Genomic DNA, 13972 nt, shown 5'->3' on the forward strand with positions numbered 1-13972 from the left:
AATTAAAGTTCATTTGCAAACCTATATTAAACTTAACAAAAATTCTTTAAACCTCAGACTTAACGCCTAAAATAAATAGGACATATAACCAAGGCAATCAAGATGCTTCTAAATAATTTATGAGGCACAGAAAATTCAGTATATTTTCTCTTCTGCATTGCAGTTTCATTAAGCTAGCATTCATTTCTTTTGAAAAAATAATGTGTTTCTGAATACTTATCTTCAATAAAATGACAGTGTTTGCATTTGAAGCTGTAAGTATAACATAATGCTATATTTGATATCTGAATTATTTGTGTTCAATAAAATGACCATGTTTGCATTTGAACTGTGAAGATATAATACTCAACTGGTAGAATATGGTGGACTTAAAGCAAGGTGATTTAGAATGTTATGAAAATTTTATAGCACTTTTGTGACTGCATTAATGTAATTTTAAACTGACAGGCTGACCAGAGTGCACCTGCTCCACCTTGCCTTGCACCGATTCTACTACTGAATTGCATTTGCGCATGTATCTAAATCGCCACATGCACTTAGTCATTTCATGCTGTGCTCTGCACCGAGCTTGCATAGTATAGATGTCTGTGAGTCTCAGTACTACACAAAAATATCTCAAGACTTTGATTCAGAATGTCCAAAGGCCTAATCACCTTGTGGCATGTTCACAGACAGCTATAATTCTACGAAACTCCAGAACTGTCTCTGTTCAGTACAAAAGAACTGCACTACTGGGCAAAAAGATGTTCGTGCATTTCCAAGCCCATGCATAATCTGCAGAACCAGTTATGCAGCTTTGCATACTAAAGAAGCTGTCTGTGAATACTGTTTATGCTTTGCACATAATGAATGTTGCTTTCACATTTTTACAGTGAATAACTGATGCTTCACCAAGAAGTTATGAACTGATTTATCTTTGCATATATTGCACATTGTTTTTCTGTATGTATTATTTGTTTACTCTGCATAATCATTATAATAAATGTGTGCTTGTTAATTTGTAATATGGAGCTTTTCTCCCTGAGCCTCTGCTGAAAACGGACTGCTAGTCCAGTCTGACTTCCCCAGTAGACAAATGTCAAATAAATAAATACAAATTTATTTAAAACAGGAGCTATGACTGGCTAGGTTCTCTTCAATGTTTCACTTAATAGTGTTTATACATTGAGAGTAGCTTAGCAGGTAGGTTTCTCACACTTTTGACTCTCACATGATCAAAAGGCCGTGGGTTCAGTCATAGTAAAAGCTACTTGAATTTATGTCCCTCTACAGATACTGCACTGCAAAATTTAGGGCAGAGGGGGTGAAGACTGCACTCCAGAGATCCCACTCTTTGGGTGACACAGTAAACCACTATCCCATTGCCTGAGTTAGAAAGAGCTTAGGTAGATGTTAAAAATAGCATGGTACATAATGAAAAATGTGGGGCTTTACTGGGGCTTTATTTGTGCAATCCATTGCATAAAAACCACAACAGAGACTAAAATTAATCAGCCAAAATTGACTCATAAATTATTCAAAAATTAAATAATACAGCACAACAAAAAATCTACATCAAACAGTACAAGCACAAATTTCACAGTCCATGATATGGACATTTTTAAAGACATAATCCCATATCTATTCCCTTGATCAGCAACAGATAAAAATAATAAACCTGTTATGACACAGAGAACATGACAGGATTTCATTCTGTACTCCAGTTTGTCCATTAGAAGCTCTGACTTTAAATCCGTCAGGCAATGATGTTCTATGACATCTACTTGGATTCTGTAGCCAACAAAATTGCAAAAGACTTGCCATTGTAATTAGAGGAACATGATTGTATCATTGAGTGCATTTGTGCTGCCCTCCTGTTATTCACTTAACCCATATCTCAGAGTCAAAAGAGAGGGACACAAACTTTATTCATCCCCAAATCTCAGAGCACTAGGGGCCACAGCTTCTTAAAAGGTATGCAACAAATCATAAAATTAAGTAATGTCCTGATTCTCTCTCACAACCAAGGAAAGTCTATAGCTTTTCCTGAAGGCATTTAAATTTAGCCACCAATTAATTATCTTTCTTGAGAAACTAACCATAAGAAGTCTTTCACCTACATGGACACACTGCCATCCAGCAATCAGACTTTTAAAAGTCATTTCATTGTGATCAGATAATCCAGCCCATAAGATCCTCCCCACCCATGCTGTAATAGCAACATATACTTTTTATATACTAACATACAGCATATCAAACTTTAGGCTATACTGGCATAACAAAAACTGACTTTACAGTCTCTGTGGAGTATCTGAACAGCCCACATATGGCAATTAAAAAATAACTTTTCATCTTTCCCAACACACTAGGTACAGAAAGTACAACATATTGTAAGTAAAATGTTTCGGTGTCTGCTTCAAAGGGCAAAAAAAAAAAAACTGCACACAAATAAGGAGGTGTAGAAAAATAAATGTGTGTAACAATTCCCCCTTTTCTCTTTTATGGATACTAGACAGAAAAGTATATAATACCACTGGATTAGGCAGGTAGCCCCCAGTTCCCATAAATTATAAAAAAAAAACTTTTGGCACCATTTTAGCTTGAAGCAATTCATAGACAAAGTCTTGGCCACATACAAAAATAGATGCGACAACAACTGTTGATTAGAAAAACATTTTACGTTAAACGATTCTCACTTTTCCACTTCTATCCAATACTTCTCTCTCTCTCTCTCTCTCTCTCTCTCTCTCTCTTTTTGGAGGTCATGTCACAGTGGTCCAGTGCCATATCTTGTCCCTCAAAATGCACTCCAATACCCAATCTTGTGAATCTGAAAAAAAGGAATGCAACCTCTTATTAATTTCACTAATCCACCCAATCCCCTAGTGACTTAGTTGTGTTTGTTTCCACCCCTAGCCACTGTCAAAGTCCTGTTGTCACTGGCAATACCACTTAAATGCCATTCACACTCCCAGCAAACAACATGATACCATTAATGTAGCCAGGACCTCTTGCCCAGCTCTGTAGAGTTGAGAGATGAAGCCTTGACTACAATCCAAATGATCGAAGATCTACTAGGGATTTGGGTGCTGGTAGAGCTGAGTAGGGGGAAGGTGAGAGGTAGAAGCTCATCCTGGCTCAGCCATCCCAAGGAAATGGAAATAGTGGTCTCAGTCAACTAAACTGCTTTGAGAGCAACATTGGCTATAGGACCAGGGGATGTCGGCTTGGATGTTCATATCTGTGATAGTAGCCCTTATAGGCATGTGTTTACGATGGCACTCATACCAAGTTACACCAGCCACCATGGGATATCATTAAGGACTTAACCACAAAAGCTTTGATAGCTGCCTGTAATCAATGGCTACTGAGGATGAGATGGCTGATGACTGGCAGGAAATGGGAAGAATTATTATTATTATTATTTATTTACATTTGTTTACTGGGTAATGTCCACTGGACAACAAGTCCTTTTTCAGTGGAGACCCAGGGAGAAAAGCTCCAATGAACATAGTAATACAATAGCATAAAAAGTTTCAAGTTACATAGACATACAGGTATTTTAAAATAAGATGGTAATGACTAGAAAAAAGAACAAAGTGGATGGTTTGATAGGGGCATTTAAAAAGGAAGACTTGTAGGAGTCTGTGAGGTCACAAATGCGCATCCAATCATGGTGTCTCATAACTACACCTGCACCCACAGCTCTAGCTGCCCCTTTAGTTGTGTTGGACAGTAACCTCATGGATGAGTTGGAAATCGACTCTAGGGTAGCAAGTTGGGAAGAAACTTTATCAAGTGCCCCATCTGAAACTTGATGCGCAAGGGTTCCAGAGAGTTCATATATGAGATCTCTTTAGAGCCTCTTAAAATGTGCCAAGTAATTCAGAGACCTAACAGCAAAGGTCACTGAAGCAAAAACTCGCTTCCCAAATCTATCCACCACCCGAGACTCTCTGTTGGGTGGGTGGACAGCAGGACTTCCCTCCACAAGGTCCCTTTTCGTGGCAGCAGCCACCACCATAGCATCTACTGGTAAGCCTCTCGACCAATGGGGCCGTTCTTCTGGAGGGGAGAGTATATTGTCTGGTCTCTGGGGAATGGCCTCAATGCTATCAGGGTTCTTCCATGCCCGCTGCACGATGAGCTTGACTAGGTCATCGGCATGGGTGGGTCACCCAAGAAGGAGAGGGCTGAGAGTGAAAGGCTTGCATGAATACAGATTCCTACGAAGAAGGGATGGAGGGCTTCCAGTCACCCTTCTGCCACAAAATTTCCAGGATGTCTCCAAAGGAGACATCATCAGGGGGTGACCGTGGGGACCTTTCCCTATCATTGTAATCCGTATCTTCAGTGAGGACTCCTCCGGGAGTCCGTGTGTTTCCTCTTACACGTCCATTTCCAAGGAGGATCTTCAGTGGGAGCATCTGAAGAGGACTCAGAAAGGAGGTTACCCTGTACAGGGGTTTCCTGAGGCTTGTACTCTCGGTATCCTGGGGGGATGGCCTGTGATAGCTGCAGCTCAGAAGGAGCAGGGGGGAGGTCTGATGTAAGAGGAGGGCTTCCTGAAGCAAACACCCTCTCCATCACCCAGAAGGCAGGCCCGCCCAAAGAGGAATGGGAGCCCAGAACCGAGGAAGACAACATTGGAACCGGGGTCACACCACGCTCCACGTGGCCTACTCCCAGGGATGGAGCCTTAACCAAATCTGGGGCAGGAGTCACCCCCGGAGCCAGAGCCAATGAAATAACCAGAACCATTCCCGAAGCCGAGGGTTCTTCCCCCCCAAGCATGAGATTGAGGAAGGGATGGTTCCAAAGGAAACAAAACTCAAAGGGGTCTTGGAGCCTCAGAGAAGGTCACTGTTGGCGTTGAGAAAAGGATTCCTCCCACAGATGTCAGAGCTATGGGCCTCAGAACTGAAGAGTCCAAGGGAGGAGAATAAGTAGGAGTCACAGGGGCAATGGACCCAAAGCCCGGAGTGGGGTGGGTTTGAGGAAAATTTTTAATCCCCCTGGCTGTCAGCAGCTGATCAAACAGGCGCACCACATCCAATTTAGATATGCTCCTGGGGGACCTTACTGACACTCCTGAGGGGGAGACAGGTTGGTCCAAAAAGGGGCTAAAGACTTGTCCAGCAAAAAGATCCAAGGACAGGGAATACCAGGTCTGAGGTGAAGTAAAAGTTGACACAGAGGATTCCAGTTTTGAGACAGGCAAAAGGGGAACTATCGGTGCCAAAAAAGCGCTCTGAGCCGAAGTGATAGTTGGGGTGGAGGTCATTATCGGCTCTGATGGAGTCGTCAGTACCGATCTCGGAACAGAGATAGGAGACAACGGTGCCGAGCTAATGGCAGGCAGTAAGATAGGGTCTGAAACCACAGTCGGAACCATAGCAGTAGGTGGTGCCGAGGCCAGCGTCGACGTGGAAGGAGGTGATCTTGTGCCCTGTGGAAGTTTTAAGGGCCTTGTGCTTATGAGGCTTGCCCTTCTCAACAGCCAGTGAAGAAGGGTCCGAATGAGGATGTTTTTTGTGCGTAGATGGAGGGGTTGAGACCTCCGAACAGAAATAGCCACAGAAAATGGAGAAGAAAGCAGGCCTTTCAGAATAAGTTTATTCTTTCTTTCTTTCAGCATCCGCTGACTGAAACTAACACAAATTTTACAGGATGGTTTCAAAGATAGGCATGGAACCCCCAGACAATAAACACATTCCTCATGCAGATCACTGTTGGGGAGTTTACCATTGCAGGAAGAGCAATGCTTAAACCCTGAAGACCCTTTCTTTTCAGATATACCAAAAAAGCGAGTAACTAATCCAAAAAAGATGTATTGAGGAGGAAAGAAAAGAGAAGAAAATACCAAAAAAGGTATTAAGATTATCACAAGGGTAAGAAAGGGCGTTTACCTACAATGGTAAGAAAGAGAATACCCATGGGTAGAGCTAGTTAAGAAAACAAGAAATATAGGGGTTTTGAGAGAAAAAACTTACAAAATACTACAAAAGTTGAAAAATACAATACTTAGCTGGACAGCTTGGTGAAACACTGCTATATGGCTGTGTGGCAAACGAGATCTGATGTAACTGGGAGAAGGTCATTGTGGGTAGCAGCTTAGCTCGAGAGTTTTTGATGTACGCGAGCTTGGTATTAGGCTGACTCGGTTCAGAGGGCTCAGAACTGAATCCCATCAGTGATGAATAGGAAGAAGATTAACAAACTTAGATTAATATTTAAAAATTATGACAATATGTCTAGGAGTTCATCTCATGAAAACAGAATTTCATGTTTTCATTACCATAAATCAGTCTCCCTGATCATTGTATCATAAACCTGTTATATATCAATGAATCACCCACCTGTAGACTAAAAACCTCACACTTAGACAGCAATGGATTATAAACAGGAATGCCATACTAATTAGTCATTCCATTGTCAGGTACAGACTCCAAGCTTATGAAACTAGATAGGGATATGTTTACAGTTGGTTGTCTTTCCAGCACCAGGATCCATGGTGTCACAAGGGCTCTTCTGTCTTGCACCAGTATGAGTATGACCTACTGGCAGTTTATGTGGGTGTGAATGACTTGTGGTGCTCAACACTGTGGGACATGAAGAGAGGCATGCTAGATCTCACCATGCACATGTTTAATGCAGACAGACTCTGGTGCAGTGTGAAAATATATCTTTGCCCTGAATGATGGTAATTGGCTTCAATGATTGATTAAGTAGTTGGTATCATAAAAGATGGGTCCAGTATGTGTCAGCCTAAGGTAAAATGAGATGAGATAGAAGACAGGCCCAATTGCTTCACAGGAAATCCCCTGGTCTTTTTGTTTCATGGCCAAAGTCCTTACTGTCTCCATAGTTCATTTTAGGCCAAGTCGAGTTACTGGACAGTCAAACACAACAGTCAAAGTTTTAGCAAATTCTAATTCTGACCATATTAAGGTAGTTCTCAGCTCCAGAAATCGTAATAATAAATTGCATGACTTTAAGGCTCTTCCTAATTTGAGCACATCTATGTCTGTGTCACAACTGAGACTTGATTATATTGTAAATATGGCACTCCATCCTTCCCTGGATTTAGCAGTTATAATGCATTCAGACCTGAGGACATCTATTTGGAGGGGTCCATATTTGTAACAGATTATAACACCTCTAGGCAGATTCTCAGAGATCCACAAGTAGAATGTATTGAGCTCAAACTTACACTTTAATAAGACAAATGAACAATTTACAACTTGCTGTAGGACACAGTCCATGCCCCGAGAATACTACTTGAAATAAGGTTTACATTGAACTGCCCTTAATGAAAAATATATTTATGGCTGGAAACTTCAATTATCCTTGGATTAACTGATATATATATATATATATATATATATATATATATATATATATATATATATATATATATATGTTAAAACCGGGCATGTCCAAAGATTCCAGGATCTAATAAATGGTTATTCCCAAGAACAAACACTTAACCAGCCAATGAGAGGTCAGAACAGTATAGACCTAATCCTTACCAGCATAGCACCCAAGTTTACCATACATATAGCATTTTTTCTCTGGCCACGGCAGACCACAAATTAGTAACCTTCTCCTTAAAAGTTGTAAACTAAAGCTCTGTAAATAATCCTGAATGCAACGATTTTAAAAATACAAACCTACTTAAATTCTATACTGAGCTCTGTAAGTTTGATAGTAGGTTCACTAGACCACATGCACCTTCAGCTGCCACTTATGCAAATGAGTTTTACTGCCACCTACATAAGTGTATAGGCAGTCCTCACTACAACCAGATGTAATGGGAAATTTAAAAATAAACCACCTTGGCGGTCCATCAGTACAAATAAGCTGATTCACGAAGGAAAAAAAAATTCTAAAGTTCTATAATTGAAATTTCTGCACATTATTGACTCTTTCAAAAAGGTTATATCAACAAATGTCAAGAAGGAAGGAACTAAAAATGATCATCAGGAGTAAAACTAGTATAAAAAACAAGGATAAATCCTTTTTCAATTGAATTACAATTTTGAGAAATAGCACCCATGAGTATTGTAAGCCTATTCTAAATGGCATTGCCAATGCTCACTCTTAAGATACCATAACTAAACTGCATGCAGATTTAGTGCTATCTATAACCCAGAAAGTGTCACTGTAAGTCTGCAGACCATTAAGTTGCATACTGTCCCTAACATCTGCATGAAGGATTGAATGTTTTATCAAAAAAATGAAAACACCTCTTTCATCAGCCCAAACAATTTACATGGATAGCAAACAAATAGTTCCAATCATGCCTTCTCTGAAACCATCCTGCACTTGTTAAACTTAAGATTAGCCACAGAGTATGTCTACTGAGGTTTGGAAAACAGATGTTGTAATGTCCCTTAGAAATGGGGCCCCTACCACACACCCTTGGAAGTATATTCTCATCAGCTAAACTTCTTTTATTTGCAAGACTATGGAACATACTATATCTGACTTCAAAAGCTACAATTAACAGAACCTCATACACCTGGATCCATGACAGTCTGTTTTATGTCAAGTGTATGTCATATTTTTTTAAATTACCAAATTTCTTTCAAAAGTCACAGAAGCAGTGGATAGTGACCATTCAGTCCATACAGCATATCTGGATCTGACCTTGGACACTATAGCCTATGGCAAATAAGCAAAAAAAGAAAACTCAGGTTGGACCCTTAAATTGTTAGATGATTTGCACATTGACTGAATGCTGTGTTGTTTTACCATTTGAACATTCTGATTCGTCAGTCAAAGCCAAGCAGCAAGAAGTTACCTCTCTCTTTCTTCAAACCACACTGTCCTAACAATAAGAATCTCCTCCTTATCAGGGCTGATATTCTAAATAGATGATGATGCCTTCACAAAACTGGGCTTATCTCGCACATGAAATTATCTTAATATCAAATCTCATGTTCGCACAGACTATAGGCTTAGCAGAACTAATAGCATCAGTAAAGAGTAAGATAAACTAAACAAATATTAAATGAGACTGGTTTATTTAAATATGGTGCAGATCTTTTTGTACAGTTTAATATGTTTAAAAAAACAAAAATGCAGGACAAAAGTACCTAAGACACCAGGGAATATTCAACTATTCAGCTTATTAATAAACAAATCACGGTACCACACTGGGTCTGAAGAAGTCTGGTTACTGAACCAGACGAAAAGCTCTTAACCTTACAGTGTGGTACAGTGGTTTGTTTATTAAGTAATACAAAAAGAGAGGGTGAGAAATAACAGAACACTACATTTAAGAATGAACTAAGATAATAATCAACTTCAGTTCATCACTGCACCAAAACACAGATTACTAAAACAACTAATGGCTATACGTTGCTAAGAAGGTTAATTCTGTAGCACAAGGTTTGACTGTTTGATATTCCATTTGGCTACTACATGATTCTGCGGAAGTTACTCAACCAAGCAATGTTTCATAGTAACCCTTGAAGTAGGGGTGTTGAGCTATTTGTATTTATCCAATTATCAAATAAACTAAAAATAAAATGGACTGTATACAACTATAGGGCCTAACTCCACAAGTGTTGTAACTGAGTTATCAATAGTAAATGAGTGATAGGACAACTTCATACTTGCTATTTATTTTTACTATTATTTTCTGAATCCCTCAACCAAGCAGGCACAGCCTTCCACCCTGGTCCTGCGGTCCGGTCTGCCCAACCTGCACACTGTACTTTCAGCCCCGGGTCCTCCCACCCTGCATTTAAGTAAAAGGGGATTTCTTCCAATTAATTCCTGAGGGCATCTGAATCCCAGTTGCTAGCCTGGCACACTGAAAACAACCTCTAAGGAGTTCCCCCTACAAGACTGAGCTAATTACTTTCAGCCACGGGACCTCCCACCCTGCATTTAAGTAAAAGGAGATTTATTCTGATTAATTCCTGAGGGCATCTGAATCCCAGTAGCTATCCTGGCACACTGAAAACAACCTAAGGAGTTCCCCCTACAAGATTGAGCTAATTACTTTCAACCCTGGGTCTGCCCACCCTGCATTTAGGTAAAAGGGGATTTCTTCCGATTAATTACTGAGGGCATCTGAATCCCAGTTGCTAGTCTGGCACACTGAAAACAACCTCTAAGGAGTTCCCTCTACAAGATTGAGCTAATTACTTTCAACCCTGGGTCTGCCGACCCTGCATTTAAGTAAAAGGGGATTTCTTCTGATTAATTACTGAGGGCATCTGAATCCCAGTTGCTAGCCTGGCACACTGAAAACAACCTCTAAGGAGTTCCCCCTACAAGACTGAGCTAATGTATGTGTTTAAAGCAAGGAAATAGTTACTGAAAACTAGCTGTGCTATTTTTAAGTCTGACCTCCTTGTGTGCACTCCTGCAGCCTACTGCAGACCGGTTTACCCCCTCCCCCTTCTAATTTCTTTCTTACCCAGAACTTACTACACTCGTCAATGGATTTGGTCATTCCCTGCTAATTATTACTGTTCTCCACTAGGTGGCGGTCTCTGCCTATACACCACCCTAGCCTCTTAGCTCTCTCCTTACTGGTTTCTAGTATCACTCTAAGAGGTAGCAGAACTTCATTTTCACTAAATTATTATTTCCTACTGGTTTCTAGTATCTCCCCAAGAGCTAGCTGACATTAAATTATAAACATTCTTTTCTCTACAATACCCTCTTGAAAAGTCAACCTCCTCTACCTTGCCTGGCACCTGCAGTTAAAATCGTTCTACTATAGCTATCAAACTACACTTAGCTGATACTATTTCTGCTGCACTCACCTCTTTCTTTCCTGACCTTCCCCTTATGATGACATTCAACCTTACCTGCCCCTCACTCATTATAGCTACTCCTTATGCTGACATCACCATCTTACCTGTCTCTCACTCACTATAGCCACTCCTATCTTCTACTCCTTCAAGCCAATCAGAAGTATCCTCTAGCTACCCCCTCCCCCCACTAGGCTCCTCCCAGAAGTTACTTCTACCTCCTTTCGGCTGTGGCACCATTTTTGAATCTCTCAACCAAGCGTGCACAGCCTTTCCACCCTGGTCCTCCGGTCCAGTCTGCCCAACCTGCACACTGATAGGTCTATTTAATAATGTTGTACTATGTTGTATAGATTCTAGCTGTGTTCTTATTCTTGCTAAATTAACACTTTATCTTGCTTTTTTGCTTGCAACTCTAAATACCGTTTGCCTGGATAACACTTTTTTTTTGTCTGAATATATGCTCAAATGCTTGTATATGTGTCTGTCTAAAGCCATGTAGAGTATTTCTGTCCTCCCTACAGTGTTTCTCTATGTTTTATTCCCGCTCACCATAGTCATCGGCATAGGCATCTAATTTACTTTGAGTTGTAATCCAGCCTCTTCTGCGGTAGATAGAACTAGCATAGTGCCCCCGAACATAGTTTTCCTTGCTGAGCTAGGCTATCGCTTTAAAGAATAACCTGGAAAATAGGTTCATAATTTTGTAAATCCCTATTCGTGGCTGTGCTACTATTTCTCATTTGATGTGCGCAGTTAGGCCACCTCATGGCCTTCATAGCATTATCATCGCACACTGCAACTAAGGAGAGCTTGTACTTAGATCAATTTATATTAGAGGCTTTTACGGCATAATTTCTTGAAGAGTGCAGTATAAAAGCACTATTACAAATCGCCTGCCCCTTTAAATATGATTCCCGCGCTTCTATCTGACCAAGCTGTTACTTTACTTTCTAGCGCTGAATACCTGCAATAGCTAGTAATAGTACTACATCTCTTACGAAGCATACCTGCTACTTTTCCCTAAGGCATGTGCACAAGACACCAGGCATGTGCACAAGACACCTTGTGGCATCACAGCAATACTATTAGCTAGTTCTGCATAAATGAAGCTTGCTCACTAGAAGCGCTCCTCAGAACAGCTGATTTATGTCAGAATCATGCCACGCTTTCACTGTGACTCAGCTGTGCCCCTGGTCTCACCAGGACGTAGAACGCTAATTATCAAGCACAGCTTTTACTCTCACTCTGAGCCTGATGCCTAAACAAAAGTATTAGGCTTAAAGGACATGCATTTCTCGCGTTTTATGTGAGTAAAGCTCTAAAACGCCCCAAGGCATTCTAAAGCTCCTCGCAGAGTGCCTATTATCATCACCTTCATTACGCTGTTTCACTGGTGCTATCTGATAAATCTTCTTGTGTTTTGGGCTCCAGTAACCTAAATAAAGCTCCTTGCCAGCTAAAAGGGCACCTTAGAATGCTTATTGTTATTACGCTGCTTCACTGGCGCTATCTGATAATTCTTCTTGCATTTTGAGCTCCTATAAGTTACAAAAGCTCCCTGCCAACTAAAAGTGCACCTTAGCATGCTTATTGTTATTGAAACACAGTGAATTCATATTCTACGATTACTGCTGATAATTTGTTCTGTGTTAAGTGCGCATTGAAGACAATGTGACTTTTCAGTTGGTACCCATGCTGTTTCTGCACATTATTTCTATACTGTTGTTACACTATTTCTATGACATCTCTGCATTGCTTATTTTGTATAGTTTTGTGCTTTTCACTGCACTAGAACACTTTCATAGTCTGTATGGGACCACTATCTCCCTGCCTGCCTTTGACTATAATAAGCATTCTACAGTGTTACTACCTCTTCTCACAAATTGTGCTATAATCTCCTATATATACACAGATGTTAATGTTTGATGCTTTGGTTAATGAAATAGTAGAGAAACTGTTTTAATTGAAACTCACTTTCTAATACTACAGCTTCTAGCCTTACTTTATCCTGCTCTCCTCCACCTATCTGTCTCTACTCTCTTCTAACAATCTCCCTTCCACTTGACACTAAAGCCTCAATCTTCTCCTGTTTTCTAACCAAGTCTCTAACCACTGCACTCTACTACACCTTCCCTTCTGCCCCCTAACTTTTCTACTCTACTCTCATTCTCTCCTCCTCTCCTTTCATTTTTCCTCACCTGCAGTTTTAACTAATTTATGTATTGTCTCTCTTTCTCCTATGGTCCTTTCGGCCCCAGGTTTTCCCACCCTGCATTTTAGTAAAAAGAGATTTCTTCTGATTAATTCCTGAGGGCATCTAAATCCCAACTGCTAGCCTGGCATACTGAAAACAACCTCTAAGGAGTTCCCCCTACAAGACTGAGCTAATGTATGTGTTTAAAGCAAGGAAATAGTTACTGAAAACTAGCTGTGCTATTTTTTAAGTCTGACCTCCTTGTGTGCACTCCAGCAGCCTACTGCAGACCGGTTTACCCCCTCCCCCTTCTAATTTTTCCCCTACCAAGAACTTACAACACCCTTCAATGGATTCAGTCATTCCCCTGCTAATTATTACTGTTCTCCACTAGGTGGCAGTCTCTGCCTATACAACCCCTAGCCTCTTAGCTCTCTCCCTACTGGTTTCTAGTATCACTCTAAGAGCTAGCAGAACTTCATCTTCACTAAATTATTTTTTCCTACTGGTTTCTAGTATCTCTGTAAGAGCTAGCTGACATTAAATTATAAACATTCTTTCTCTACAATACCCTCTTGAAAAGTCAACCTCTTCTGCCTTGCCTGGCACCTGCAGTTAAAATCCTTCTACTATAGCTATCAAACTACACTTAGCTGATACTTTTTCTGCTGCACTCACCTCTTCAGCTCTTCCCACTCCATTCGCCCTGCAGGCTTACTCCGCTCTCCTACCCTGCCCCAATTCCCACCCACCCCCAGTGCTCTTAGCTTTATTCTCCCATTACCACACCACCACAGTCCAATTAGCAAATACCTTTCTTTTCCTCATTACCTCTTCCACATAAATCCCTCCCTCATACACACCTACACTCTCTTCCCACCCTTTAACTTATACCCTCCCCTACACTACTTTATTTCCCAATAGAACTTGAAAGCCCTACTTCCCCCTCTCTAAACTCCCTTAATATTTCTATTAAATAACTACACATTATTCTCAGTTATAACCGTCGATACCATTTAAA

This window comes from Protopterus annectens, chromosome 2.part0 (assembly GCF_019279795.1).
Source record: "Protopterus annectens isolate FY-2018-M chromosome 2.part0, PAN1.0, whole genome shotgun sequence".
NCBI lineage: Eukaryota > Metazoa > Chordata > Ceratodontiformes > Protopteridae > Protopterus > Protopterus annectens.